Source organism: Hyperolius riggenbachi, chromosome 6 (assembly GCF_040937935.1).
Source record: "Hyperolius riggenbachi isolate aHypRig1 chromosome 6, aHypRig1.pri, whole genome shotgun sequence".
NCBI classification, from domain to species: Eukaryota; Metazoa; Chordata; class Amphibia; order Anura; family Hyperoliidae; genus Hyperolius; species Hyperolius riggenbachi.
The window spans coordinates 133,750,012-133,766,301 of record NC_090651.1 but is presented as its reverse complement, the minus strand read 5'-3'; the positions used below and the strand labels follow the sequence as shown (position 1 = coordinate 133,766,301).

Here is a 16,290-nt window from a genome sequence, read left to right as displayed (position 1 = left end):
AATGCAAAACAAAGGTTTGCCCTCTTAAACAGAAGGTATTTGCGATAATTCAGGTTGGAGTGAGCTTCTGAGGTGTCCCACAAGGCATCACTGCTGAATATGCAAATCATCTCTTTATTGTCCCTGATAATTAAACACACCTCCAGAACTGCTGGAATGCAATGATGTGTCAACTTGTTAATATTACAGATCCAAAGTAATCCAACGTGCATACAGACTGTTCCGGATTGGTTGATCCTCATCATTGCATAGCATGGATTAATATAGCTCTATGGGGCAGGATTGAAACAGTCAGTTACACAAAGTCACACTGGTTGCTTCCTCTTCTATGGAGTGTGTGTGTGTGGGAGGGTCGTCAATAGAGAGAGGTGCCACACTGCAGGGCTTAAAATAGTGGAACAGTAGAGCTTTGTCATTTAGCAATTCAACTCGATGAATCTCTGACAATATCAGTGGTGTTGGGCGACACTAGTACAATCTTTCTGTCTTTCTGCATGTAACACACTGATAAAAATGTAGTGTGTGTGTGTGTGTGTTGTGTGGTGTATGTGTGTATGCGTGCAGCAGGGTGCCATTTGGGGTTGCACTGCCCCGCCTTCTTGCAGCTTGAATAGCTTGTTTGTTACACTGACCTAAGCCGTGACCTGCTGTCGACCCACAGCTACCTAGCTGAAGAAGTTATATGGACAGATTTTTGAAGCAGGATTTTGAGTTGAAAAAAGCCTCACCTACAGATGTTTGCATTTGGATGCTCTGTTTTATTTAAGCTCTCCTGTTACTGTCCTTGTTGAAACCCCAAGTGTTGCTCTTTGAGTGAAAGAACCATCATATGTCTGTCAGGAGTCTGGAGTCCCCCATCACTCTGTCAGGAACTGGACTGTTATTTATCCTCACTTCCCATGTCTGCTGCAGAATGCCTGTCTCCACTCTTTCCTCTTCACAGCACTGGCCTCCTGTTCCTTCATGACATCACCCATGTGGCGTATCCAAACTCTGTGCACCCTGCGATTGCTCTATTAGTCACACAGCAGACTAAAAATGGAGCTTTTGTGGCTTTTAAAAGGAATGGAATAAAAATGGAGATTCTTTAGATATTCTAAATCCAGAGCTTTCATTTAGTCAACATACGCAGAAATGGTGAGGCCTAAGCCCCTCATTTAGTTCCTAGTCTGTGGTTAGGACTCAGTAGGAGTCGCTGCCTGCGCTCTCGCACGATGTAATTCTGTAGATCAAGAGCGCAGTCTGATGTATAGAATCTGCCTGGATAATGGGGCTTGGGAGAGAGGCAGCTCCCGACGCTGCATTGTTATGCTAATAGGCTCTCTGCAACACTCATTGTGAGGGCTGAGTGTTTTATTAACACTATAATATTGTTATTAATACATGCAGAGAACAGCCATGGAGAAGCTCCGATCCCTCAGGCATCAGATCAGTATTCCAGCTGTGCCAGCCACTAAAGAATGGAACACAAAAGAAATGCTGTCTCCTATATATGCCTCTTTATACGAGGGCACACTAAATGGCCCACTGTGCAGAACGAAAACAAAGCACTTTACCGGCAGCCCCCTTTCCTGTGAAAGGCTTATGAGAGCGATATGTTCTCCTTTATAGAAGTTATCATTATGTAGGATATGAGTATTGTGCTCTAGTTGTCTCATATGTACACATGAAACAATCATTAACTTAATGATTGATTATTTAGTATTTATATATCACCAACATCTTCCACAGCACTGTACACTCTGTATATGTAGTCTTGCTCCTTAGAGGGGCTCCTAATCTAATCCCTATCATAGTCAAATGTCCATCATAGTCTCTAGGGTCAATTTTAGGGGAAAGCCCATTAGTTTATCGGCATGTTTTTGGGATGTGGGAGGAAACCAAAGTGCTCAGGAAACCCATTTAGAGAACATAGAAACTCCTTGCAGATAGTTCCCTGGCTGGGATTGGAACCGGGGACCCAGCACTGCAAGGTGAGAGAGCGAACTGTTATGGCCCATACTCACGGGCAACTTTTCTGCACTGTCGCTAGCACACGGGAGCATGTGCGCGACAGCTCGTCGCCACGTCCCTCCACGTACACAGGCGGAAGAGGGATCAGCGGTGCGACGTAAGCTGTCGCCGACGTTCCTCCTCCCCCCCTCCCCCCCCCCCCCCCCCCCCCCCCCCCCCACCCCTGCCGGAAGCTCTGTGTTCTCTATAGAGGTTGCTGTCGCTGGCGACAGCAGCGACGAGCGACGGTTCAGGGTGCGCGCCCATGTTGTGCCTCATACTCACGGGCGACCTGTCGCCGCAACACGTGCGCGACAATTGTAGCCCGTGAGTATGGGCCATAACGCCACTGTGCTGCACAGTTAGTTAAGATGTTTTTGCTTGACATTTCACCATGCAGTATATGTAGATGGGGAACTGCCATATTTGCTCCTGTCACATGCAGCATTGCTACCTGATTCTGATCTGGTTACTTTGCCACTTAGTAAAATGCCCTTTCCAAATTCACACCTCTGCCGTAGAGCGGAATGTGTGCCTGCTCAGCACATAAGCACCTTTATAGAGCAGTACTGCCATTTGCAACAAAAACAGGCTCCTGACCCAAACCTTTCCAGCATCCCGCTGTTATAATTTAAGTAGGCCTCAGTTATTTGGACTGAGTTAGTCAAAAAGGCTTGGGGAGCAGACCTGCCCTTTACGGGGATTTTCTCTTAGAGAGAAAATCTTCAGTTCTGTCAGAACTAGAACATACCAAGAAGCTGTTCTATGGACAAGGCCACAGGTCTCCCTGACCTGTGCATGTACACCACTAGAACAATAAACATCAGCCATATTTACTAAACACCAAATTCTTGTATGTATGTCAAAAGCCTCATTGAATATTAATCGAGTAGGTGTGTATGATGACACCACGAGGGGGTCCACCAATAGTCTGATCTAGGGGATGGCGAAGATGAGATCACAGTTAACTCTTTCCTGGTCGGTATTAATAGCCGGACGAGCTGGAAAAGGGGGCTCTCTCTCTGATTCCTGCTATGCTTCAATACTGACTGGAACCTCTAAGTATTTTTCATTCTATATGTAATCTGATATAATGTATGCTGTACATAGGTAGTCTAGTGTAACGTAGGTTAGAAAGAAGGTACCTGATTGACTTCAGCAGGAAGTTTAATCAAGAAGCTTGTAACGCAACATGAAGATTGGCGTGGCTAGGATATGATGAACTATCTGTATTTCTGTTTCCTGAATAAATAACGTGAGTATTGAAGAAGCCTGAGAAAGTCTATCTCCTGCTTGCTGTGTTGAGAGTCAAGTTATCTTCTGTTTTTTTTTTTTTTTTTTTTTTTAAAGTGGATTGCACATCTATGGCTTTCAAGCCTTCCGCTGTGTGCCTGTATGCCCGCCTGTCACTACACTACATTGTTTATCAGCTATACTGATACAGAGGGATGAGGGACATCAAGCATTTGTATGCGTTTTTTTTTTTTTTAATTTGTGTGCCTATAGGTTATCTTGTGTCTGCGTTGTGAAATCATGTGTGTCAGATCAGCCTTGTTTGTGCTTCTCTAATGACTCACTATCCAGTCAGTATATCCTGATTTATGTTATAGTCCAGTAGTGTTGTGCCTGTACAATAATGTCCATGTTAAGACATAGTCACACAAGCTGTGCCTGGATAATGTCACCATGTGCAGAGCAGCCTGCACTCAAGAATCTCATCCATACTGTGTTCACAAGTACTTACTGTGTATATGAAACAGTATTTGCTCTGCATTTAATCCAGTTTCTGTTTATTTAGCGCATATGGCAATTTAACGTGTGTGTGTGTGTGTGTGTGTGTGTGTGTGTGTGTGTGTGTGTGTGTGTGTGTGTGTGTGTGTGTGTACAAACACGTATATATTCCTTCCCTTCCTTTTCGCACTTCTAGAAGATATAGGCAAAGTTGCTTTTGATGATAAACAATGTTTTAATGCTTTTGTCCTAAAGTACAATCTTCTCTTTGTCAATGCTTGTGTTGGAAAAATAAAGCGGTGCAGCCATACAACTGTAGTGTTTTCAGAGGTTAGGGCCGGTTCACACTAGAGCGGATGCAAATCCGCTCTAGTCCTCTTGCAACAATTTTGCCCCGTATGCTTCAATCACGTCCGCCCGTACGCATCAGCGCTCACCTGTCCCGCCGCTGCTTGGACCGTCTAGACTCTGCCCGGAGGCCACCAGGCCATGGGGATTTACATATGCTGCGTTAGGCCAATTCTCCATAGCAACAGGGAGCATTGGTCAATCATGAACCAATGACAATTTTTCCCTGTTGATGAGGATTCCCATTGGTCTTTTGCAGCCTAACGGAGACTTCCATGCTTCTGCGGGACGCTGGGTATGAGGGATGGAGTGGCAGCGATCAGTGGTAGGACACGTGAGTATTACCTCACAGTGGCGACGCTAAGCAGAGCTTAAAAATCCTAAACTGGTACGTTTTTTAAGCAAGTGTGGGCCGACCCTTACCAGTAGGGATAGTCCATGAAATGCAAAGTTTCTGCAGCTTCATGCATCTTAGAAGTAGAAATGGCAAAACAAGTGTACCGACAAGGGTCTCCTCCAAGAGCACAGTATATAAATGAATGCGTTCCAAAGATTTCCCTGTGCTTTACAATAACCACTTACTCAGATCTTTTTATATATGATTTTACTGACCCCTAAATCTCTTAACCGCTGTGATGAAATTAACTTTAGCAAGTTGAGGCCCCCCTGGGGTAAGTGTACCAAAGGTAGAGAACCTGTGCTGTGGCGAGCTCATATCACATTGCATTTAGTATTGCTTTCAGTATGTCATATGGTGAATTGAGCTGATAAGGCCTTGCTAATAGTGTTTATTGAACACCATGGGGAGTGTGACTATTGTGTAGATTGATGCTTGGCTTCAGAGCCAGATGTAGATGCTTAGGACTGCCAGACACACTCCTTAGCAGGCTGAAACAACCCTATAAGTGGCATCAGTTCAGCTTCCCAAATGACCTGCATGCTTTGCAGCACACACATTTTTGCAGTGGCTTTTCATCTGTTGTATAGGTTTGGGGAATGTATAGATGTGGTCAGCTGAGCTAAACTGAAAATATGTGCGCTGTGTATTTGGCCTGTATGAATAAAGCAAACAACGGATTTATAAAGCGGCTATAGATTGCCACTTACAGCTTACCCCCAGTAACTGCTCATTGCTAGAATCACAACTAAACACTTTAGCGTACCACCTCAATAGGTTTGCATTTGCTTTCTTTGCCAGTCACAAATTCTTTTGTGGCCTATAGGCTTTGCCACTGGTAAGGCAGTAAAGCTGTTTTTGTGGAGATTATACACTAGCCATGTGCCCTGCCACATCAATGCAAGCTAACAGTTCACACTATAAATGCTGTTCATAAATAGGCCCCATGTTGTCATTCCATCATGGGTTAAAAGTGAGGAGACCTGTTCATGCCCAGCCTGAAACGTGTGCCTCAGCTGGTCAGAAGGCTCAGTGATGGCGTGTTCCAGCAGACCTGACCTGGAACTTCACATGGATCATATTGGTGTGTCTAGTATGTCTCTTCTACTGGCACACAGGCCAGTCACAAACGTGCAGTTCACTTTCGTGTTATTGGTTGTATGAATGAGACCAGAGTGAGTAGGGTATACAAGTAAGGAACTACAAATGTTCTATAAATGGAAACAAATTATTTATTAAAAAAAAAAATCCTAAAAAGATACTTTGTGAGATCATGGACACACCATTTTACGGATTCTTATTCGATTTGGGTAGGCATGCTGGAGCTTGCTCTGTGATCCAGGGCTCAGTATTATTATTTAGTATTTATATAGCGCTGACATCTTACGCAGCGCTGCACATAGTATATGGTCTTGTCACTTAACTCACAATCTAATCCCTACCATAGTCATACGTCTATGTATGTATCATAGCCAAGTATGTATCGTAGTCTAGGGCCAATTTAGGGGGATCCACTATATTGCTGCTCTGCATGTTGATGGTCCAGATAGCAGATTGAAAATGGGCAGGTTGAAGACTGCAATACTTTCCTATAAGCCAGTTCACAGATTGATTGCACTAATTTTCCAGACACTGGAACCCATTGCCATTCACTTGATGAAATGTCAGGCCTTGGCTCCTGATTGGCAGTGGATCCTGTCAGCTGTATATTCTGGCATGGTAAGGGTCTCAACGTTTTAATGAAAGGACTGCAAAAGACAAGAAACAGGACATTTATATCATGCTTTTCTCCTGACAGACTCAAAGCAACAGAGCTGCGGCCACTAGAGTGAGCTCAGTGGGCAGTAGCAGTGTTAGTTTGTCTTGCCCAAGGTCTCCTTCTGAATAGGTGCAGGCTTACTGAACAGGAAGAGACCAAGATTGGAACCCTAGTCTCCTGTGTCAGAGGCAGACCCCATAAAAGGAATCTGAAGTGGAAATAAACTTATGAGATAATGAGTTGTATGTGTAGTACATTTAAGAAATAAAACATTAGCAGCTGAGATATAAGTCTAATATTATGTCCAGTACAGGAAGAGTTAAAAAATTCCAGTTGTTATCTATGCAAAGGAGCTTCTCTGAACTCTCCTACTTTGACAGAGCTGTCTTTTTAAGCTTATTATCTCAACTTTCTGTCACTGTATTTTGTTTTTTTGCAGAGGAAAGTTCAAAAGGTCATTAGCCTGCTCTGTGAAATCATTTAGAATGCTTAGTGTGGTGTGTAAACTGCAAATATTAGAGAATGATGCAATGTTATAAAAAAAAATATAACTGAAAATAAAAATATGAGACTAATGTTCTATCAATTATCCGTACTGCACAACCAATTCATTATATCATATTTTTTTTTTCACTTCAGTGTCACTTTAGGCAGCACACTATCCAGCCTAGCCATCCGCATGTATAGAATGTCAGTGGTTATCGCATGTGTACCACACTTGTATCTACATTCTGGACAGATGTGGAACATATAGTTTTGTTTTAAGTCAAACTGCTATGTGATAATAATCTGGAGCGCCGTAGCTGATAAACATTTGTCCATCAGTCCAGTTGAATGGTTTGAGCATTTATGGTAAGTCTTTATCACTGGATCATCTTCATGAGATGCTTGCTTACATTTCATAACTTGTAAAAAATCTCCCTGCTTCCCTGCCTTCCTGCTGCTCGGATAGTGGATTCACCCACACACTTTTGTTCCCTTCTCTTCACTTTATTCTTGGTTGCTTCTTATTGTTAGACATTCCAGGAATTCAGAAGGCTCAAGAGTCTGTCCTGGAATTATAAACCATCTGCTTCCAAGTTTCTGAAAGCATTTTTGGAAGAAACAGATGTGGCTGAATTTTTTACGCTCCTCCTACCCTGCTTGGAAATCTTCTTTCTTTAGAAGTACGCCTTTGTATTGAACATACACACTAGTGCAAAAAGGGGCTTTCACTTCTGCATTAACGTAATGATGGAGCCATGGCCTGCATGAAAAGACTGTGATAGTATGTATTTGTGTACAGTACATTGTAATGCACCCTCTGTAAATATACTGTAGTGACTGCATGAGACTCTGTATTGAGGAAGGAAAACTATGTTGTGCTGTATGGTGTACTGGCAGTGTGGAACTCTATCCCCTGCTCACAGGATGGGTGGAACTCTACCGCCCGTGCACAGGCATAGCGGAGCTCTATCCCCGGTGCATGGGCAGTGCGGAACTCTATCCCTGCGCACGTGTAGGGTGGAACTCTATCCCCTGTGCATGGGCAGTGCGGGACTCTATCCTCCGGCATGTGCGAGGCAGAACTCTATCCCCTGTGCATGGGCAGTGCGGGACTCTATCCCCCGTACACATGAAGGGTGGAACTCTATCCCCTGCACACGAGCAGGGTGGAACTTTATCCTCCCACATGTGCAGGGCACAACTATATCCCCTGCACACGAGCAAGGTGGAACACTATCCTCCGTAGACGTGCAGGGCAGAACTTTATCCCCGCGCATTTATCCTGCGAGCTCAGACATTTTCATGCAGTCAGGTTTTAATGTACGTTTTATCCCCATGTGTCCTCCTGAACGCACATGTTGGTACTGTGTAAACCATCCATAAGGACTTTAATATTAGTTTCAGTTTAGTGATGTCAGGTTACGGTGGAGTGAGTAAGTGAAGACTGGTTGCTGAGTTACATCACAGAACACCATCACAGCTGATCGCACTCTGTCTTCCTGAATAATCCTGTTTGCAGCCCATTGTGTTAGAGTTGTACAGTCTGCCTGTTGTGGAGCATTCTGCTAGCTGCACCCTCACAGTAGTGATGCATTAGCGTATTGTGACTTTTCTGACTGCGGCAGAGTGCCAAGTCTCACTGCACGTCCATTGTGAACCCTCTGCTCTAACCTCCAAGACAGAATGTGATCCATTATAACGCATTATATTACTTACTGTTTGTCTGTGTTTTCTTATACATAGCTGTGCAAACTTTTTATAGCCACTTGGTGTATCCTGCAGGGAAAAATGTTGCTTTTATTGGTGTATAGAAGTCAAAAGGAAGCTTAATTGCAGAGGTTGGCAAGTAAAAGGTGCTCAGAAAGCATGTAATGTATGTCGTCATAGCACTTTACCTGATGGAGCTGGCGAGCAGTGCTAAAGATTACTCGAGTCAAAGGACACAATGGAAACTTATTGCATTTTTTTTTTCAATCTATGAATATGAAATAAGTGTAATCTGAGCTGGAATGCTTGAGGGACATAGTATAAAGGGGCTTGGAATGGAATGTGCACTGAAGAAGTAAGCAAATCATCCGCTACCTGCAGTTTCAGCAAGATTGCCTTACAGTTGGGATGTTGTTTGGATTTCGTGTTTCTATGTAACAATCGGCAGTGCTTGGCATCTGCGTATTGTCCTTGTAGTATAAAGAAGTTATAATTGTATATCATGTAGAAGCATACAGATTTCCCTAGTGTATGGTTGTAAAGATTTGTAGGTTTGTACAGTATTTAAATATATCTGAACTCATATTTGCAAGTGGCTATGGGTGAGTTCCTAGCACAAGGTTATTCCCACTGATTTCTCTCACTTCCTGTTCCTTTGGGCAGGGTTCATATTCAAGCCTAAGGGCCTGTTTCCACTTGTGCGGTGCGGAATCGCCGCGGATTGCCCGCTGACGAAATCGCATGCGGGAGCGAAATTGCATGTGATTTTTACTGCAATTTCGCATAGGTTAGTGTATATGTGATTTTAACCATGTCAGTGCCTGTGTGATTTTTACATTGTTTTCATCCGAAATCGCGGTAAATATCGCATGCCAAAACCGCATGCGTTTTTCCTATTAAATACATTGTAAGCGATTTGCATAGCGGTCTGCGGTATGCAAATTCTGGGGGCTCTGCCGTGCAGATTTTTTCTGCACAGAAAAACGCTCAGAAATCCTGACAAGTGGAAACCGTCCCTTAGATGTCCTTGAACATCCCAGGGACAGAAACTGAGAGAAAATCTCCCCACAAAGTATAGGGCAATAACAACCAAGCAGTGTTTCAAACGCCTTAAAGTGTACCTGAGATGGGCTGTATGTGTGTATTTATACTTACCTGGGCTTCCTCCAGCCCTAATAAGTACATGGGGTCCCTCACTGGCTTCTCTGTTCTCTTGTTAATCCCCCTGGTAATCTAGCCAGGGCAGTCGTGCACTTCTGAGCCTGCGCAGTACTAAGGTGATTATACGAGGGTGATTATAAGAGGACAGCGAGGGATCCCACGCTTCTCTTGGAGCTGGAGGAAAGTAAGTATAAATACACACATACACCCTATCTCAGTTTTTGCAGGAGATTTCTGTGTAAAAAAAATGGTTTAATTCATTTTCATAAAATTTGTGCCTGTAACTTACCAAAATGTGGCAAGCAATGGTCTAGTATACATTTGGAGCATAATAAATGTTCCAAACTCAAAATTATGGATGTAAGGAAATGTTGGATTTGTCCCACCTCTATTGTATACACATTTTAAACCGATGCCTTAATGTACAGACATAGGGCTTGATTCACAAAAGAGTGCTAACTGTTAGCACGGCCGTTTTTCGCGCAAATTTTCACGCTAAACGATAACGTTTTCGCGCGCAAACGCGAATTTTCACGCGCAAACGATATCGATTTTGCGGTAAAATTCGCGTTTGCACGCGAAAACGTTATCGTTTCGCGCGAAAATTCGCAATCGCGCACAATGCGAAAACGGCCGTGCTAACAGTTAGCACTCTTTTGTGAATCAAGCCCTAAATAGTATTGTCAACTAAAACGGGCAATCGGAAATATTTGGTTCTGTACTATGGAGAGAGGAGGGGTCAATAGGGGCTTACCCCAAAAATTCTCCTGCAGACAATTGTCACCTGCTCTTTGATGGGCGCAGAAGACAGGAGAAGGCTGTATAGACATCTGACTGACAACCAAAACTGTCACAGATTCTTGCCATTAAATTCCCAATGTACAATGTAGTACGTCATGTCTGGTCTGCTATAGATTGTGATGATAATGTTTATACTTTACCTCTGTTGTAGTATTCTTCATAGGATTGGTATTGCTGCTGTTCATTTCATTTGATGGCCTCGGCATGTAAATTTATGGAAGTATCACTGCAGGTAGTTACACAGTGCATGGATAAGCTGTTTGAGCAAGCCCTGAGCAGTTGCTTTGAATCGCCAGGCTCTTGCATACTTGAATATGCATTTTTGAAAAGGAGTTGTGGATGCACAAGGCCTGCTGTGCGAGTTCTAACACGTGCCCCAGTGTGTTTTCTTAATGCCGTGTTCCAGGCATGGAAGGGGCGACACGATGTCATGTTGATCTGTGGGGAGGGTCGTACTCTATTTCATGGAGCCCTGGGGAACCTAGTTGCATTTTTTTAACCTGAATTCTGCTGTCCTGACTTTCTTTTTGTCCCATTGAGCTGTCATGCCGGTGAGGGGGGGGGGGGGGGGGAGCTGTGCTGTTCAGATCGACATGTCAGAGGGATCAACATCATCTAAATAATCGTGAGTATGAGCATTTTTAAGAGTCTTATCTCTTTTTTACGCTATTGTATATGTGCCTGGCATATATTTGCTCATATGAAATGCGGCTTGCTATATAGTAGGGGCTTCACCCCCTCTGTTTATTTCACTGTAGCTGGTCATACACTATTCCACCATGAGGAGATTTGTTTTGTTCAGCTGACACATTGGTCGATGCCTAGATCGAGAACATGTATACGTCATCGGTCATAAGAATACTATAGACTGGTTTGATTGCACGTTGATATTTAAACTGGGATAATTTTTTTTTTTTTACTAGAATTGTGCTTAAAATCCCTAGTCCAGCTTCCTGGTTTTTAAAGACAATCTGTAAGAGAGGTTTGTGTCCAGAACTGCAGTGATAGCTCAGCCTTATAATGAATAGTATCTACTGAGCTGCAGTGCTGACCACAAAGTGTTAAACTCAGCGGTACAGGGAGGAGCTTTACAGTTATGGCTGCTCTCCTTCTGGAAATTCCATGTCTGCTACCTGCTCCATGCTTTCTAGAGTGATCTCTGGGTGACATGACTGACTTTACTAATGTAACCACTGCAGCAAGTACAATACTGAAATTGTACGCGTAATGGCATAATCCCCTAGTCAGCTTTCACAAAGGGGTAGTAAGGGGGCACTAAGGCTTTATCTGCTACACCTGCCCTTTGCCTCAATGTGCAGCAGAAGTTTTTCTATTTTTACATACAAGAATAATAAGTCCTCCTCTGCTGCATATGTGTTTACATCAGTTGCCATGGCTTCCCGTGTGCAGTGCTAGGTTTACCTGCCACTCGTTCCTATGCCATAGGTCTCCTTCCTGGTGCATGTTGGGATTTCTTTCTTGCAAGCCCTGTGTCTGAATTTTCATTACCCACTTAACAAACTCGAGGCCTGTCTAACCAAGGACGCCTCATACATTATGCTAATGATCAAGAGACATGTTAATGATATTTTAGGAGCCTAATTAGTGGAATATATAACTATATGCAATTTGGTAATGGGCTGTGAAGCAGTTGAGAGGGCGGCAGGAATGTGCTAGGAGCACAGTGTGGGGGATGGTGGGGTGAGAATGTGTTCTGGGTGTGTTCCAGGTCATGATCAAATTTAATATCTCTGTCCAAGATAAACAGCAGGGGAACACTCACAAGGTGAATCATCTGCAGGGATGTACGGTATCAGCAAGGAAGACAGGCTGCATCTGGAACTTGCAAGAGCCAGTGTACTGTCACAGGGACTCTGTGCAAATATGAATGATTTCAGAGGTAAGGAATGGATCAGTGTTCTGTAAACTGACCAATCCAAACTATTTTATTTCTGGTATGGACTAGTCAGTAAAAATGATTCAGCTCCTGCGGATGTACATTTTTTTTTCTTTTATTTGATGTACTGGTACGCAACACATTCTTGATTTTTTTTTTTTTAATTTACTTTTTTAAACCATATTGTTTAAATGACACTTTTATTATTAGTTATGGTTTGAGATCTCACCAATACCGATGCATGTTCATATGATAAATTACAGAAGAATAAAAAACCACTTGCTAGCTTACAATCTAGAGGGTAGTGGAAGACATTAGGGAAGGAGACACAAGGGTTAGCGGATGAGGCAGTGAACCTCCAATGCTACCCTATAGCAAATTATAGGCTTGTCTGAGCAGGTTTGTTTTGAGAGAGCATTGGAAGGTTTCCAGGCCTGGAGCATGAGGGACTGGCCGTGGGAGAGCATTCCAATAGAGAGGTGATGCTTGTGAAAAGTCCTGGATGAGTAGGTGACTAGGCTAGAGGACGAGAGTGTCTCCTGGAAGGAGGGAAGGTTCTGGGTGAAATGGTATCTGGTGATTAGTGAAGAAATGAAAGAAGGTGACAACAAGCTTTGTATGATGGGGTGAGAAGTTTATCTGGATTCTTTGGGTAATAGATAGCCAATGGAGAGCTATGCAGAAAGGCACTGCATTAGATGAGCAGAATAGGTGGATGAGGTGAGCAGCATAGTTCAGTAGGGACTGAAGAGGTAGGTGCCAGTCTGGTTTTTGGTAGACCACAGAGTAGGTTGTTCTAGTAGTCAAGACTGGATATGTTTAGTGCATGTACTAGCATTTTAGCAGCCTCCTGCGAAAGAAAGGGACGAATTTAGGAATTATTTTTGAGATGGAAGTAGCAGGAGGCAGTTAATATGTTTAATATGTAGTTCAAATGAGAGTAGAGTCCAGTTACCCCCAGACAGCGAGCTTTAGGAGTTGAGGTTATTGGAGAGTTTTCTACATTGATGGTCACTATGGGTGGGGAAGCAGAGAGTGGATTCACAGAAGAGATGTACAGGTGTTTATGTGCATTAAAGGCTAGCTAAACATAAGCATACTCGGGGCATTAAAAATTGCTCTAGTATTATTATTTTTAAATAAGAATACAAATTAAAAACACATGGGTCCAAATTAAATATGGCACGTTCTGTACAGACGTTAATAGCGTCGCGGCTTACTGGTTTTTGGCAACTTCCTTTTTACATATGTTCCAGATAACAGGCTGAGGCGGCAGCTCTGCAGGTTGAAAAATGTGGTGAATTCTTCCTGTTCTGTACAGAGTGCAGGCATGACCAGCAAGATGGCCCTTCCCATTAATATGCCATAGTCATAGTAAGGGTGCCTGGAAGGGTTGGATAAGCCAGAATTGGTTATTTGTACTTTATTGAACGTTTCTAGCAGACATACCACTGTGAGCGCCCCTCCATAATGTCCTCTCCAGAGCACTGTCACGTGAGGAAAGTGCTTGGAGACACTTGCAGCTGCCGAGAAAGATTGGTTTTATAACACTGATGCTACAGATGCAGCCTTTTACTTTAGTTGGAAATCTTTTTTTTTTTTTTTTTTTTTTTTCCTGATTCAGGGCTGCTTTCAGCTTGAAATCCCCCCCCCCCCCCCCCCCCCGAAAAGTGAAGGTAGTATTTTTTGTTTTATTTTTATTCCCCCTTCTTTATATTGTTGCCCAAAGAGGCAAGCCTGTGAAATTAAATGTTCATCGCACAAAAGAGAAGATCTTTTCTGTGGTAGAACTGGCTTCCAGCTTCAAAGGAAGGAACACTCTGCTTCAAACACTAGCAGGGAATACATATTTATCAGTATCGCGTAGCCTTCACACCTCTTCGGAAACAGCCTGCTTATTCATTTTCTCTCGCATGTGGATTCCACATCCTGCACTCAGGGAGGTTAAGTTTGGCATGCAAGTTCTCCCTGAACTCCAAATTCCAGCCTGTCCCATCAGGAGCTGGGGCCTGCCAGGACTGGCAATCCTCAGCAGCAGCCACAGGAAGTCTGTCAATGTCAATGGATGGGAATATATATATATATATATATATATATATATATATATATATATATATATATATATATATATATATATATATATATATATATATATATATATATATATATATATATTATACTGTCTTATGCACGCACCCCACTAAGCTTCACATCACATATCTCCTCCGCTTAGAATCTTTTGAGACTACCACAGCACAGCGGTCTTACTCTGCCTGCCGCTTGCCTCGCCGCCAGCAATGCGTTCTAGATTTTCTGTCTGTTGCTTCAAGTTGTGGTATTTTTTTTTTTTTTTTTTGTCTTGAAATCAATTTGATCGAATGTAAAAGACTTCAGGCAGATTTGATCAAAGTCATTGAACCAGCTGTTCCCAAAAGAGCTTTGCTGCATGTGTGCCCACCTTTCTTTTGCTTTGTGTGTATTTGTATTGTAGACATTTTCTCATGGTGTGATTCATGTTGCCACAGGTTTTTTTTCTCCTTTTGTTGCCTGTGTGAATTTATTCCACTGTATGCCTAGAAGCAAAGTTTCAAACTTGTTTGTGTTTTCACTTGTTTATCCTTTAGCGGACTACCAAGAAGACTTTTTGCAGAATTACCGTAGTATTTACTCGAATATATACAGACAGCTTCCATTTTTTTTTTTTTTTACGTTTTGTTTTCCTCCCAACTGCATGAGGCAAATGGTGGATATTTGAGATGAAAAACCGGTATACAGTAGTTGAGTACGCCTGGGACAGACCAATAGCTTGCTTTTTGGTTTCCTTGGTTTAAGAGTTATGACATTTTCTGTTGTTCAAAATCACCCAAACTCTACTCAAGTAATTTAATCTGAAAATGGGAATGAACTCCTTCTGCTATGCCGTATCTTCTTTTCTACTGTTTATCTGTTGTGTATCACAGCTCTATCCACTGACCTAATCATAAGTCAGCACACTGAAAGATTTTTTTTTTTTTTTAAGGCAGCCATACACTGGTCGATTCCCACCAGATCGACCAACAGATAGATTCCTCTTTGATCTAGTCTGATCACAGAGGGATCTATTGGCTGCCTATACACTGCACACAGATTTTGAATCGATTTCAGCCTGAAATCGATTCACAATCTGTGGAGCTGCCGCTGCCCACCGCTCCCAGCAATACATTACCTCTCCGCCGGCGTGAGTCCCCCGCTGTTCCTTCTGTCTGCGCTGGGCATCTTCTCTTTACTGCCTGTCACGTACTGTGACCAGCAGAAGTTCAAACAGTAGAGGGCGCTCTATTGTTTCAATGTTGCCAGCCGGAGAAGGGACAGCGGGGACTCACGCCAGTGGAGAGGTAATATATTGCTGCCGCTATGCTGCTTCGGGCGTCGGCCAATTGAATGCAGCTATAGACGCGCTTCTGACCCGCCGGCGATCGAGAGAAATTTTCCGCCGGGACAGATCGACGGGATGAATCGATTTTGGATGGAAATCGGTTGATCGGTCAGAGTTTGCGGTTTTTATATCGAGTTAACAACAGATTCAATCACAGTGATTGAATCTGCTGTATATCGGCAGGAATTCGATGCAGTGTATGGGCACCTTTAGACTTGGGCAATTATGTGTAAAAAGAGTTTCTAATACAAGAGAGGACGATTAGAGGAGAGTGTAGACGAGATGACATTCAGAGTAGAGTCTAGACAAGCATTCCCGGTGACTCACTCCAGTAAAGGCTAGGCGAGGAAGAGAGCAAGTCAGGCACCAGCAGGAGACACTTTGTGAATCAACATTTCTGGATATAATTAAAATAATGTCTACTTATAATTGTCTGTTACTTTTCCTGCAGCAACGGTGAACTCTAAAACCATTTCAGTGACCTAAAATACAAGTTTGCTATTTACCGTACATTACTAAAAGTACCTTGCTTTTTGCTCTGGACCACATTGTCAAAGTAGCATACATGAGTCAATATTTGCAATAGATCTGTTTAC

General features: G+C 43.0%; 1 protein-coding gene and 1 long non-coding RNA gene across 6 annotated transcripts in view; one reads left to right on the top strand and one right to left on the bottom strand.

Annotated features, from left to right (window-relative positions):
- LOC137521124 (pre-B-cell leukemia transcription factor 1) overlaps positions 1-16,290 on the top strand; it is a 233,481-nt gene that overhangs the window by 73,885 nt on the left and 143,306 nt on the right. The gene's annotated exons all lie outside the window — the stretch shown is intronic.
- On the bottom strand, positions 774-10,903 carry LOC137521125 (uncharacterized). The gene is made up of 3 exons (XR_011022044.1): positions 10,523-10,903; positions 8,430-8,489; positions 774-1,053 (listed from the first exon to the last, which is right to left on the bottom strand). It is a non-coding gene; the product is annotated as an uncharacterized lncRNA (long non-coding RNA).